The following is a 13733-nucleotide window of genomic DNA, read 5'->3' as shown; positions in this document are numbered from 1 at the left end:
CTGCTTTGGTTAGCTTACTCAGAAGCTCGCTGCTGCTTTAGCTCCTACGCGAAGGACATCAAAAGATACAGATATCACTGGAGACTCGAAACGTTCAAAGTCTAGCACTCGCGAGAAACTACTCAAAACTACAGAAGATGGAGGAACAAAACTTTAAAAGTTGACCTTCTCCCTGCAACACAACACATAACAGTCTATACACAGTCCAGGCTTTCTGAACAGTTGAAATATACCCCCTCCCCACTCAAAGGGTAGCAGCTTCTACCCATCCTGCTGTTTCAAAGGACTCTGACTCACCAATCAATCGAACGAGCCCTGGCGACCTTCCGAGCATGCGGTGATCAGGACGGCCACGCGCCCCCCACACCCGGGGGCTCTCCGCTTTGACTGGTTTGAAGGGGGTAAGGCAAAGGGAAAAAGGTACAACGTATGCTGAGCAAAGCACAGCAGCTGAAGTTAGTTGGAAGCTCTGTGTGCGAATCAACGTGAGAGTGGAGGGTTCACAGAGGGAAAGAGCAGCGTGGAGCGAGCAGCATTGGCTGTTCAGACGCCAGCGAGGGTCAGCAGGGGGGTCTGTCCAACACGGGCAGAGTGAGAAGGGCCAAGGCCATCTGAGGGAGGGGGACAGTGATGTCACAGCCCTCCCCCTCTGCCAGGCTTTCTGCACCTCTGGCCAGAGCTGCCTGCTTCCCATCCCCAAATGGAAAGCAGAGAAGAAAAGCAGAATATTCGCAGTTCTTTTCTCCCCCGGGTAGCATCTCCCCAGCTCCAGCCCGTAGTCAGGGAAAAGTGACCTGGGGCTGAGGGACTCCTGAAGCCCAGGAGCTCAGGCACTCACTTCAGCTTAGACTGCCCTCTGCCACTAGAGACTGACACCCATGACAAGTGACATGACTGGCCAAAGAAAGTAAAGATGGGAATGCAATACGTCCTTCCTGTCTCCCACCAAACGGCATCCTTTCTCCTTTCTCTCAAATCAAAACTGGCTCTCTCCTGTCAGACTGAAGCCTGAGAAAACAGTGTGCAGTGGCCTTGAGAAGTTCAGAAAAAACTGTCACCTTGCAAATTGTTAACCAGCAAAACATCGCCTCTCATTTCCCAGGCCGTGGGGCAGTCGTGTGTGATCACCGCAAGAACCAGCAGGAGAGACCGTGGATGGGGAGCCTCTCTTATCAGGGACAGACACGGTAACCACACATTTAATTTTACTGTTACCCACATTTAAACCATTTTATCTCCACTAGAGGGCCAGGATGGAGATGACATTTCAGCCTGATGATTTTGCTGCTGGTTTAAGATTTGATCTTAAACCTTGGGGAGGGAGGGGTATGGGAAGGAAGGGATATGTGAAGAGTTTGCAGTTAAGACAACACTGTTACTCAAAGGCAGCTTACCTTGGTCTAAGGCCATCCCCCCATTCTACCCGAGAAGCCTCAACTCGGAACGACACTGCTACTAAAATAAGCTAAAAATATACAGACCATAGGACACCATCAACTGCCAACTGCGCTCAAAAGTTCACTTATCTCTAACTCTTCCCCTCTTCTCTTATGTCCAAACAGTCCCTCTGTTTTGATCACCTCTTTCTTTGTAGTGTCCCCTACATCTGTCCCTTTATAATGCACCCACAGCAGTTTTCAAAGTCTTATCTCCTTATGCCTGTAATAACTTCTTAACCAGGGGCCCCATCTCCAGTTTTTCTCCCCACCATCTCGTGGCCCACAAACACAGTTGTAAAGCTAATCTCACAGAAACACAGTTGGTCACATCACCAACTTGCTGAACATCTCCAGTGATTACCATCACCTGGTTGGGGACCCTCTCCATATCGCTGCCCTGCCCCCATTAAACAGCGACAGGCAGGGTGCTCAGACCCCTTCCTCTCCACCACTACCGCTCACACCAGAAACAAACAGGCACCACTTTCTAGCAATTGTTAGGGCCATGATCACGGGCCCTCCTTGCACCCAGGTTTCTTTTGACCAAATATAGCATCACAAGACGTGGCTGAGAGGCCCCAGTCTCAGGTCGACACATGTGGCCTGACCCACCCTGCCTTCCCAATGTAGCCTTCCACTTTCCATGAACTCTCCACTTTCCCTGTGCATCCACACACACAGCTTCCAACGCATTTCTCACATTCAGCTGCTATGCTCTGCTCAGCATGTTTTGCTTCTGTCTGGAACCCCCTCCCCATGGACTGGAGCGGATGTTGCCTGCTCACCAGGACTCCAGGGGGTGAGACAGCCGGTGCAAGTCTGAGAGAAACTGGCACACTTGGGTTGGAGTCAGGGCAGTACCCCGGACAGGTTAACCTCTCCTTAATTATGGGTCTTCTTTTTTAAATGAGGGTAGGGATCTCTACATTGCTCAGGAGGAACAGGGCTAGAAAGGCAGGCTGGCCCAGACAACACATGAACTGGGAAATCAAGCGATGTGGCCAGTACAGGGCTGGAGTCTAGAAGGCTAGGCTTTAGCATGAGCCCAACCACCAACTAACCTGGGTCTAATCTGTCTATACCTTTAGGATTTTTCCACTCACCATGGCTTATTAGTGTGAGCTATGCTGTTATTTCTCATTAACGCTCTTTTAACTGCAGTAAATATTTTTTGAGCTGGACTTAATTTTTCCATGTCTGGGCTTTGGGCTGTCACATGCATTACTGCTAGAAACACTATCAGGCGTAAGTGACAATTCATTGCTATATTCACTCATTCATTCTTTCACCCTACAAATAGTCATTGAGCACTACTGTGTACTGGGTGGGAGAAAAACAAAAATGAAAGCAAAGGACTGGAATGAGATGCGTTGTATAAAAGGCTGCATTCATTGTCTAGGACATGGCAGGTGACACGTGGCCCAGGACAAAGCTTTGACCATGTAATTGTTGCGTGATGTGTGGAGGACAGTTTTTCTGGAGAGACATCAGATCCACAGCAGACACTGTGTGAGAAATGAACTTTTATTTTGTTAAGCCCAATGAGCATTCAGGGTTGACTCTATAGCATAAGCCCATCCTATCCTGACTAATAAAATCCCTTTCATTTTCTCACTATTACTGTTTGGCAATTAATCATGTATAGTAATGCCTTGTGATAGTGCTCATTTTTACTGCCCCTTATTTCTTCTAATTTTCTTAACTTTCCCTGTAATCATGCCTTGTCCCTTCAACTGGGCTAGAGCCTCTTGAATACAGCAGCCTTGGCTTACACTCTTAGGCTTTCCTCTTCACCCACATTCACACCCCCCCCACCTCCTATTTCCCCCCCCACATTTAGGAGTGAACCTTGCACACAGCAACTGTTTAACTCAGAGCTGATGACTCAGTCTTTTCCCACTAGGAAATAATTTCCAAAATATAATGACAATTACTTATTTTCATTAACCAATAATTAGGAATTATGTGCACTGGCTACAGTAAGACTTCAGGGGTTCATCTGTGGATAAAACGTCAGTCATGGCCTCAGGCTTCTGTCAATCATGGGCAGTCATGGGTTGGCTTGGTGATCACTTCTTACTCACTTAAGTCGATCCCAATGTTGTGGCCCTATTTAGGTCTGGGCTTCTAGGATTCTCATTCATTCATTTGTTCATTTTACAATCCTTCTCTGAGAGCTAGCAGAGAATACAGTTGTGGATTAAGACAAGCTGTGAGACCATAGGTGCTCAGTTTCCTTGCCTGTAAAGGGAGAATTATAATGTATCTTACAAGCTTTTTGTGAAAATTATGCACGTTAGTATATGTAAGATACTTATAAAGTTATTTTAAGTACAGTTGCCCTGGAAGAAAACAGGTTTAAACTGGACAGGTCCACTTATATACAATATTCTTTTTCAATAAATACTGTAAATGTATTTTTTCTTCCTTATGATTTTCTTAATAACATTTTCTTTTCTCTAGATTACTTTAATGTAAGAATATAGTATATAATACATATAACACAAAATATGTATTAATGTAAGGTTAATGTTATTGGTAAGGCTTCCGATCAACAGTAGGCTATTAATTAAAATTCTGAGGAGTCAAAAGTTATGTGCAGTTTCTGAATGCATGGGGGAATCAGCTCCCCTAGCCCAGCATTGCTCTGGGGTCAACTGTGCTAAGATACAGCTGCACCTGGCATGTTGTAAGGACTTAGAATGCTAATATTATTATTAACTGAGCACCTACTACATGGCAGATATTAGAGAAACAAGGATGACTAGGCGGCTTTCCAGTTTCCAAGGAGTTTACAGTCTCATAAGAATTATACATGAACAAATAAGTGAACTGCAGTGTTACAGAGCCACAGCCTGAAACAGAGAGACAGAATACACAAATTAATATAAATGGCAGATACAAGCATGCATGCACACACAGATGCACCCACGCACGTGCAACAACTGGCAACTGGTGAGTTACAAACAAGAAGGTGCTCCTTCCCCTTGGAAGGAGGGAAGCCAGGAAAGGCTCCACAGAGAACCTGACAGCTGAGCCGAGTCTTACAATACAAATAGGTGCTTGCCAGGAAAGACGGTACCAGGACATCCAGGCAATTAAGGCATGTGAGAAGGGGCAATAAAACAGTACTACTCATTGATTCATTCAATAAATGTTTATCAAACGCCTCCTCTGTGCTTGGCAGTTTTAAGTACCAGGCTACAGCAGTAAATGACATTGACAAGGTTTCTGCTTTCAGTGAGCTAACATTTTAATAGAGGAGACTAACAATAAACCAGTAAACAAATACATAAAGCAAAGAGCTATGAAGAAAACACAGTAAGGTGGCTAGAGTGAGACTAGGAGCAGTTTGCCCAACGAGGTATAGAGAGTGAGAGATGTGAGCAGAGCTGCCCACTGTTTTCTAGGCAGAGGGCTTTCCCCAAACTCTCTCAGCCTCTTACTCCACCCCAAGGATGTGGAGTGAGTTACCCGGCTGCGCTCTAAAGCAAGCATGTGATCCACGCCTCCTCTTGGGTAACGTGAACTCCACTGGGTACAGCTCATCTACCACTGGGTACAGCTAGAGTTTTGAGTACAGGGGTGGGGAGGGGATTTTGGTGTCCTTCCTTCCTTTTCATTTATTTATTTTCAATTTTCACCAGAGGATATTTTTTCTATTGATTTTTAGAGAGAGTGGAAGGGAAGGAGGGGAAGAGAGAGAGAAAGAGACGCATCTATTGGTTGCCTCTCGTATGCACCCCAATCAGGGGGCTGGGGATGGAACCTGTAACCCAGGTACATGCCCTTGACCGGGAATCGAATCCAAGACCCTTTGGTGCTCAGGCCAATGCTCTACCACTCAGCGACACCGGCCAGGGTTTCTCCTTCCTTCTCACAGAGAGTGACCCATGCAATGACTCGAACTTTCCTGCAGATGAGCTGTTCCTAGGCCCCGGCTGAGGAAGAGAGGTGGACGCCCACTTTTGGCTCTCAACGCCCAATATAATTTCTAATTCAGTTAACTGTTACCAGTCAAAAAGCTGCATTTCGGCCTCCATCTGCCTTACAACACTTGTCTTATTTCTCAGTTGTCTTAAAACTTGGGAAGGGAGGAGAACTCTTAAAAAGTTTTGTACAACAAAAGCCTTCCCTCTTCCAACAGACACCTCAAAACTAAATTAGGAACCACTATCCTAATCTATTAAGCCTGTCACCTTAAGAAAAAAATGCTTCAAATCTCCTGAAAAGCTCCAAAGACAGTGCGAGGTGTTTGACTGAAAAGCCTGGCCCAAATAGTGTAATAAGGCACATTCGACAGAATAGTGAATTTGGGGGTGGGGGTGGGAAACGATGCTTTTAGTGCCAGTGCAAAACGAGGCTGCACAGTTCATGGTTGGTGGCCACGAAGAGGAAGGCGAGGAAGGCGAGGAAATGTGAACTCTTCAGATAGTCTTACTTTGTGATTTCGTATCTACATGTTTTCAAAAACCACACTAGAAGGATTTTTTTTATCTTTTCTCTGAAGAATTTAAAAGCATTTTCAATATATTTACAAACCTGCTTCACAGTTTCCTTATGAGACGGGTGGGACTCTATTGCTACCGTGGAGGCATGGTTACTATCTGCAGGGCTCGGTTCTGAGCATTAGGGAGAACTTGTTTAAAAGATGACAAATAAGATAGATAGTTCCTGACCTTGAAGGCCTTACCCTCTACCTAGAAAGACTGCTCAGGCTCTGAAGCACTATGCATCAAAAAAGGAAATCCAAGACAAGTGTCAAATAGATGGCAGGTTGTAAAAAACGCTTCAGGAGTTCAGGGGAGGAAAGCGTCTGTTGAAATCAAGAGTGATTACAATGGTTTCATGGAGGATTTCACAGGTGAGGAAAATGTTAAAAGCCCAACTACACACACTGCAGCGACTGCAATTAGAGTGTGCACCTCGGGCAGAAGCTCCTGGGAGACGTGCAGTGTGTGTTGTATTTCTCTGCGCAGCCCTGCGGTGCCCGGCGCTGCCCTCTGCCAGGGTCAGTGTCCCCTGCATCTGTGTCGCACGCTTAATGGGCACTCCGTTTCCCCAGATTCCACTCAGCTCTGGTTCACTGCCCACGCTCCAGGCAGGAGCAGCTGACCGCGCTGGACAGGAAACGCTGAACCCACCAAGCCGTTCTCAGAGCTGCTCTGCCGCAGGGGTGGTGGCAAGCTGCCTCGCCGCCTCCTTTCATTCGCTAAGGCGGGCAGGCCCTGCCAGCTCTGCTGGCACACTCAAGGCCTGCAGAATTTTACTACAGACATTGCCTTCTCCCTCATTAAGTCCCAGCTCAGTGGGGAAATGAGGCAAGTGTTAATAGCAGGGACAGATAGTAACAATTACCAAGTCCACATGCTCTGCAGGGGGGAAAGGCAGGCCAGGATTAGGGGGAAGTGAAAAAGGGGGCACCGGGGTTGTGCTCACCCTGCCCAGGATACACTGGCTGCCCCATTGTATTGTTTCTGGCTGCACAGACATGTTGCTATGGAACCAATACATGCCACTGCTACTTGGCCTCTAGCAAACAAAATCTCAGCGCTGGCAAGAGCATCTCCCTAGATTTCCCTTAAAGGGACACACTGATGGTGAGTGCTGTCCAAGCTTAGGAACAACAGCGGTATTGTTCCAGGGTCCAGCCCTGCTGCCCAGCCCAGCAACTCGTGTTTTAGAAGGTGTACATGCATGTGGACGTACGTGATCCAAACCCAAGTGTGGGGACCAGCCTCGGAGCGGCTTTTTAAGAAACCCGTGGCCTTGGTTTGTATTTAGTCTCCCCCACAACTGGTAGAAGCAAACAGCTTGTCATATTTTGGGTAATAATTTGATGATTCCTGACTGTCAACTTCAAACAACTTGTGTCCCCAGCAGGGAAGCAAAGCAGCCGCAAGTGGTCAGCATCAGTTCAGGTGGCCTTATTTTATCCCTTTACCATTGCTTACCCCCCGGCTCCTCTCTCCTAGTTCATTCTTTACTGAAAGACTAGTACACGGAGGCATGGGATCTGGCACTTCCCCACTTTCCAAAGGTCCTTAGTGATCTTCTATTTCAGTCTTATCAACCTCTTGATGCCACAGAGACGCTGAGCTTCCCCAGAGAGCAGTGGACCTCCACGCCCCACATCACACTGTGCTGTGCTCTGAGGATAAACCTTTCAAGCTTTTCTTGGATGAAGAAATAGGAACCCTGGAGTTCACACTTCTAATGAACGCACGTTCACGCATACCACACGTCGGGGCAGAGGAGCGATCAACATTAGAGGCATAGGCAGGCGATCCCTTAGGGAACCAGCGATCCATATCATTTCCATTAGGACCATCTCTGCACCCTGACAGGGAGACACGTCCAGTTTCTAAAACAGGGCTGCAGTTAGGGCAGAAAAGAAGCCCCTCTTTATTTAGTTAAAATGATTAAGTTGACAAGTAGGATAAAATAATGGACACAGGCTCTCAATATCACACTTAAACGGATCCCTAAATGAGATTAAATGTTTTGGAAAACAAGTGCACTTAGCTCACCGACTTAAGTGACCAGGGCCCAGAGCCAGACCCAGCACAGGCACCCGCAAAAGAACCTCAGGCAAGTCCACCTGCAGGGATTCCGATGGAGAACTGCATTCTCCATCATAACCCTCAACTGAATTCTCATGTTCAAAACAGTATAGCTTTAAAAAAAAAAAATGAAGTGTTACTCTGACAGTCTCTCGGACGGCTGGCCGAGCTCACGCTGTGCTCCGAGAAACCTGCTCGGCACTGCTCTGCAGGTGCAGACGGGGCGAGCGGGGGCGAGCGGGCCTGCAGCTGGCCGGGCCACACCTGCACCCGGCTACTAGCTGCGGCACAGATTCAGCCCCGAGCCTCCGCGCGGGGTGCGGCGTTGCAAATGCAGTGGTTTGGGAAGCGCACGGAGGAAAATAGCCCACTCAGCTGAGGTCCACCGCAGGAGCGCCCTGGGTGTACCCCCTCCGCCCACTTCTCCTGGTAGCAGGCAAGTGTGATTTCTAGAAAGTTAAACAGCTAAACGGCATCACTCCTGAGGCACTTGCCTCAGAGGGATGTTATCATTAGTTTATTGGTATTACTTCAGGTCCAACTACCTATAACTGTATCCTCAGAAGGAATTGGGATTCTAAAGGTAGTTCTGGGGAGGGGCGGGCTGGAGGAATGGGGAGACCACGCGGTGGGAGTCAAATGCGTCTCCAATGATCCCAGCTCTGCACTGTCTGAGAAGCCCTCAGCCCAGGGACGTGACACCAGGGCAGCAGCAGCTGTGCCCAGATGAGCTCGAAGGTCCCGTCCAGCGCCCTCTGTTTGAGCATTCACGAAACAGTGCATTATGTACACAAAACAGATGGTTTTCCCTCGCCCACAGCCCCGTTTCTATGCATCAGTCACTGAAAAAAGGAAGCTTCCTCTGTCAACCTCTCTGCAGCTGGCTGAGGTAAGAGCAGCGATGGTAGCTGCTCATAACAGGTAACTCAGGGGACAGCAAAAGAAACTGCAGAAAACACGAGAGCGAACCTTCCCCTCCGGAGGGAGGGCGACGTGGGATGAGCAGAAAGAACATCTTGGCTACAAGTGGGAGAAAACGTCTAGCAAGTGTGTTCTCTCAGGTACTTTTTCTTAGGGCATTGCAGAAACTGGATAACATTTTGATGTGGGTAAAAATACATAAAAGAGTCAAAAGATCGCTCACCGTATGAAAACAGCAGACTCGCGCCTCTGCACGGAGAAAACGCACTAATTTCTTTGGAAAACTGGAAGAGAAAAAGATTTAAACAAAATTAAGTCCACTCTGTAACTCAGCACAGGTATGCAGCCTGCAGAGTATGCGGAATCCCAGCCTCCGGCGCTCAGACACTCACTAGGGGCACAGGAAATGTCTGAGGAACAGTGGGTGGATAGCGGTGTGGCTGACTGTATAAATTTTTAAAAAAAGAACTTTGAACAATTAATACGCAGAAAGCAATCGCACGAGTGATTCCTTTACCACGAGAGATGCAAACCTTATGACCAAAGAACGCATATTGCGGTGCCTGAGAAATGAGTTTTGGGGTGGATATTTTAAAATGTCATGTCTACTCCCCCCTCTATTCGGCTGATTGACGATGTCTCAGTAAGTCACCAGAGCACTCTGTCCTTTCCAAATGGCAGACCCACAACTCCAAGCAACCCCCGCTGAAGTCAGTGACCCCACAGGGACCCATAATTGGGCTCAGATGGGAATGTGGAGTTGGCTGGCAGAGAGGCGCTGGGGGCCACATATCAGGCCGGCTGTGTAATCCTGCGAGGAAGCCACGGTGCCTGAGATAAGTGTGGGAAAGAACCGAGATGATGTGCGTGCTGGAGAGGAAGCCTGAAAGACAAAGGGAGATAAGGGGCGGCAGCAGCAGACTGTGTAATCTACATCGCATAAGCAACTAAGCTCCACATCCAAGTTTTAAAATATTTCCAGACTGTTTTAAAGACGCCTTTGCAGGTTTAGGAGGAGACGTGAGGCAAAGCTAGTCTAGTTCCCAGGACAGGCAACTTTCACATGATCCCAGAGCATTTGGGATTGAGTCTATGTGCTGCATGAAGGCCACGCTCGCCCTCCCTTTCCCTAAAAGGGAGAGAGGGGTCTGGCCACGAGGGCGGGAGGGACAGTCTCCCCCTCCTCAGTACCTCCGCTGGGGGCAGGTTCTCAGAACCTGACAGGCAGGCCTCACAGTCCCAGGGAGAAGTCACCGGCTGTACCTTCAGACTGCGCTGGGGGGGTGGGGGGGCTACTGAGATGCCGAGGGTCTGCCTCTGGAGAAGCTTATACCCTAGAGGAGAACAGGCCAGGGAAACGACAGGAGCAGTGAAAGATGGAACAGGCCGGCAAAATCTCTGAGCACCTTTCCTTTTAAAGCGCTTTTCTAATCCGCTCACGTATATGAACCTTTTCATCCTAACGACAGACAAGAACCCTACAATAAGAATCATGAAGACCACAGACTGACTTCAGAGTCGGATCGGATTCTGAACTCGGCTCAGCCCCATACCAGCTGTGGGACTCTAGTGACATAAACTCTAGGCGCCTTTCCCTCGTTTGCATAGTGGTAATAATAATACCCACTTCATACAAGGTTTCAAGTTCCTAGTACAGTGCTTGGCATGTAGAAGAGACTTAAAAAGCAAAAGCTTTAATGCCAGGTGGCACGAAGTGTCTGCATATCCGCACAGAGCAGGAAGACACGGGGGATTTTTATAATCCATAATTTATCAAAAGGTCAGTACTAGTGTTCTTTTTTCCCACCCTCCCCCCCAAACTAGTTCAGACAAATGAGAACAAAGTGACCCTGTTTACTGTGAATAATTTGATAATACAGACAAGGGGGAAAACACCCAAATAACAGAAATCAGAGAAAGTCCCACTAACAATTACTATGAACATTTTGGTTTATATGGCTCCAGGCTCTCTCCTATACTCAAGCACACACAGTATATTAGGCATATACTTAAATAAGTAAAATTATATACCTGCATACAATTTATTCATAAGATACTACTATAGAATTCATATTGTTTTGCAGCCTGAAAACATTTTATTTGGTCAAGTACAAATCTCTTAATATCAATACAGCCATCTCCATCATGACTTTTTAAGGACCTGGAAGAGTACTGCACTGAAAGAAGTAACCATTAAATACGTTATTTCTTGAATTTACAGAATCTACCAAAGTGGTCCAATTTATGAGAAATGACTATGTGTGAGGTAGCATGTGTTTCTTATCTATATTTTCGTCACGATAGTAAGAGGTGGATTGTATAAATATAAGAGTTAACAACAAAGATCGCTTTAGTTTAAATGAGAGTAGCTTAGAAGAATACTAATTAGCACTTACGCACAGGGAATGATATCACAAATTATAATATTCAGGGGCTTTCCAATATACTGAAAGGGGAGAAAATTTTAAAGACTAGGGCTAACGATGGATAGAGATGCCTATTTCAAGTATGAAATCCCAAGACTGAAGTTAGAGAAGTGGCCCTTTTTTCAGTCTGATCATGGTGCAATTACTCAATGACACAGAGAAAGTTAAACTGGAAACTATAAATTTTTGAGTGCCCCTAAAAATTCACATTATATGAATTTCAAAACCTAAAAAAAAAAAAAAAAACCCACCAGAATTTACCATATTTAGAAGATATTAAGAGTTGGCATGTTTGTGCAGTTTCAGTATTTCTAATCTAATTTCCTTCTCAAAGAGAATGGCTGGTTTGGTAGAACATGTGTGATAGTTTGCTCGAGCTGCAAGACACATCCTTGTCTTCAGCTGAGAAAACTGTGCTGTACCTACATATGTGACTGGAGGCTGGGGGCTGGATGGATCCTCACAACGGGCAGAGTGGAGCTCATTCCTCCTCCAGTTACGAATGCAACTAATCCTTCCTAAGTGCTGCCAACACGGCTCCTACAACAGGCAGGCGGGCGTGGGGATGGGCAGGGAGCAGCAGAGAAAGACAGACGGGACGTGCCGTGGCAGCAGAGAAAAGCCAGGTCACACAGCAGCCGGAGAATCCTGGAGAGATCAAAAGTGGGGAAACAGCCCTGGCCGGCGGGGCTCAGTTGCTTGGGTGTCATCCGGTGCCCTGAGGGTTGCTGGTTCGATTCCTGGTGGGAGGTGTGCAGGAGGAAGCCAACTGATGTCATGCTCTCGCATCGATGTGTCTCTCTCTCCCTCTCCCTTCCTCTCTCTAAAAATCAAGAAACTATTTTTTTTAAAAAGTCGAGAAACAAAGTTGAGAAATATAGAGTTTGATTTCTGAAACCAGAATCCACAGTGAATGAAAAGGTGAGATAACCTGTTTGCATGCTAACCCCCAACAAAAGCTCCTTAAAAGTTCATCCCAAGGTTTAGATTCTAACATCCTCGCTCAACTGTGCATCTCTGGTAAATACGATCTAGCCAGGAAAACCACGCTGACACTATATATTCCACACTTGCAATATAGTTTTGAACTATAGACTTTGGAAAATTCTGTCTTCCTATTGTATACTGTCATCCTGAGTAAGCACTGAATTCCTTAATATTAACTACTACCATTTACTGAGTGGCTATTTTGTGCCAAGTTTTTATCTATTATTTCTAATCCTCACAAAAATCTCTGTAAAAATAGGTTCTATTAGCCCCATTGTAACCATGATGAAAACAAGGTTCAAGAGAAGTAACCTGTCCAAGGTCACATACCCAATAAGTGACAAGGCAAGAATTCCAAGCTACCTTTGTCTGGGTTTCATGACCAAAGAGAAAAGAGATGAACATCATGGTAACATGCATATGGATTTTTATATAAAAGCCACGATACACAGGATTCTATCAAACACAAAAAATAAGCACTTGCTTTCTCTCAATAATCAGATATTACTTTCTCAGGTTATTTTTTTGGAGTAGCAAGCAAGGATGCTAGAATGAAAGTTATCCATGACATTCGGCAGTAAGTTGTGCTTTAGCCGTCCAACAGGTGCCAGACCAGCGTTCTTCAGGCAGAACAGCAGGACCAAAGTGCTGACAGTTGCAGCCACACAAAATGTAGCCTTGGCAAGTCAGCCTAACAATTACTTTGCATCATTCTGATTATGAGCCACAAGCATGCAATCAACAGCACAGAGACGATCTTAAATGATCTCCATCAGCATTTTACTTCAGTTATCAACGTGTGGCAGGTGGAACATATTCTCATCTGACCTAAACGCAATGTTAATGACCCAAACATAAAGAATGTGCAGGGACAATAGTGACACAAGAGACTGGCCTTGCAGGGGGCCACTGGTTATAAAAGATGCATTGTGTTTCATCAACTCTTCCATTATTACCTCAGAGTAAATAAATAATATTCATGCATTTCTCATCTGATAAATTTATCCACACTCTAACTTGATTTAAAGATGTAAGTAAGTTTACAATCCCCCAGACTTAATACTGCATGCTGTATAATTCCCTACAAGAAGCAATTTTCATATTTCATTACAAATGTTTGTAGGCTGCATCTCCACCACTAAATTGTGGCTTAGCTCCAAGAGCATGAAATTTATATCATTTATCTCTGTTTTCCCAACACCTAGCCCAATACCTGGCATATTTAGTAGACATACAAAATATACAGAAACGAATGAATTCTCATTGGACCATCAATAAGAAGGCACGTTTACTAAGTGCACGGATGACCCCAAATTGTTCTGAGAACTTGCTCATACTTCAAAGGGCAATATCTGAATTCTAAAACTTGTCTAAAAATTGAAGTGACGACTGCAAAT

The 13733-nt window shown here is 46.0% G+C and overlaps 1 protein-coding gene across 1 annotated transcript in view; it reads right to left on the bottom strand.

The window, feature by feature from the left end:
• ATXN1 (ataxin 1) overlaps positions 1–13733 on the bottom strand; it is a 365190-nt gene that overhangs the window by 164908 nt on the left and 186549 nt on the right. Inside the window, exon 5 of the mRNA XM_016205295.2 lies at positions 9147–9207. The gene's annotated coding sequence lies outside the window, so the exon portion shown is untranslated. The remainder of the gene's footprint in view (positions 1–9146; positions 9208–13733) is intronic.

The sequence above is a fragment of the Miniopterus natalensis genome, chromosome 9 (assembly GCF_054644295.1).
Source record: "Miniopterus natalensis isolate mMinNat1 chromosome 9, mMinNat1.hap1, whole genome shotgun sequence".
NCBI classification, from domain to species: Eukaryota; Metazoa; Chordata; class Mammalia; order Chiroptera; family Miniopteridae; genus Miniopterus; species Miniopterus natalensis.
Note: the sequence above shows the minus strand (reverse complement) of the source record. Positions and strands in the feature narration are given on the sequence as shown.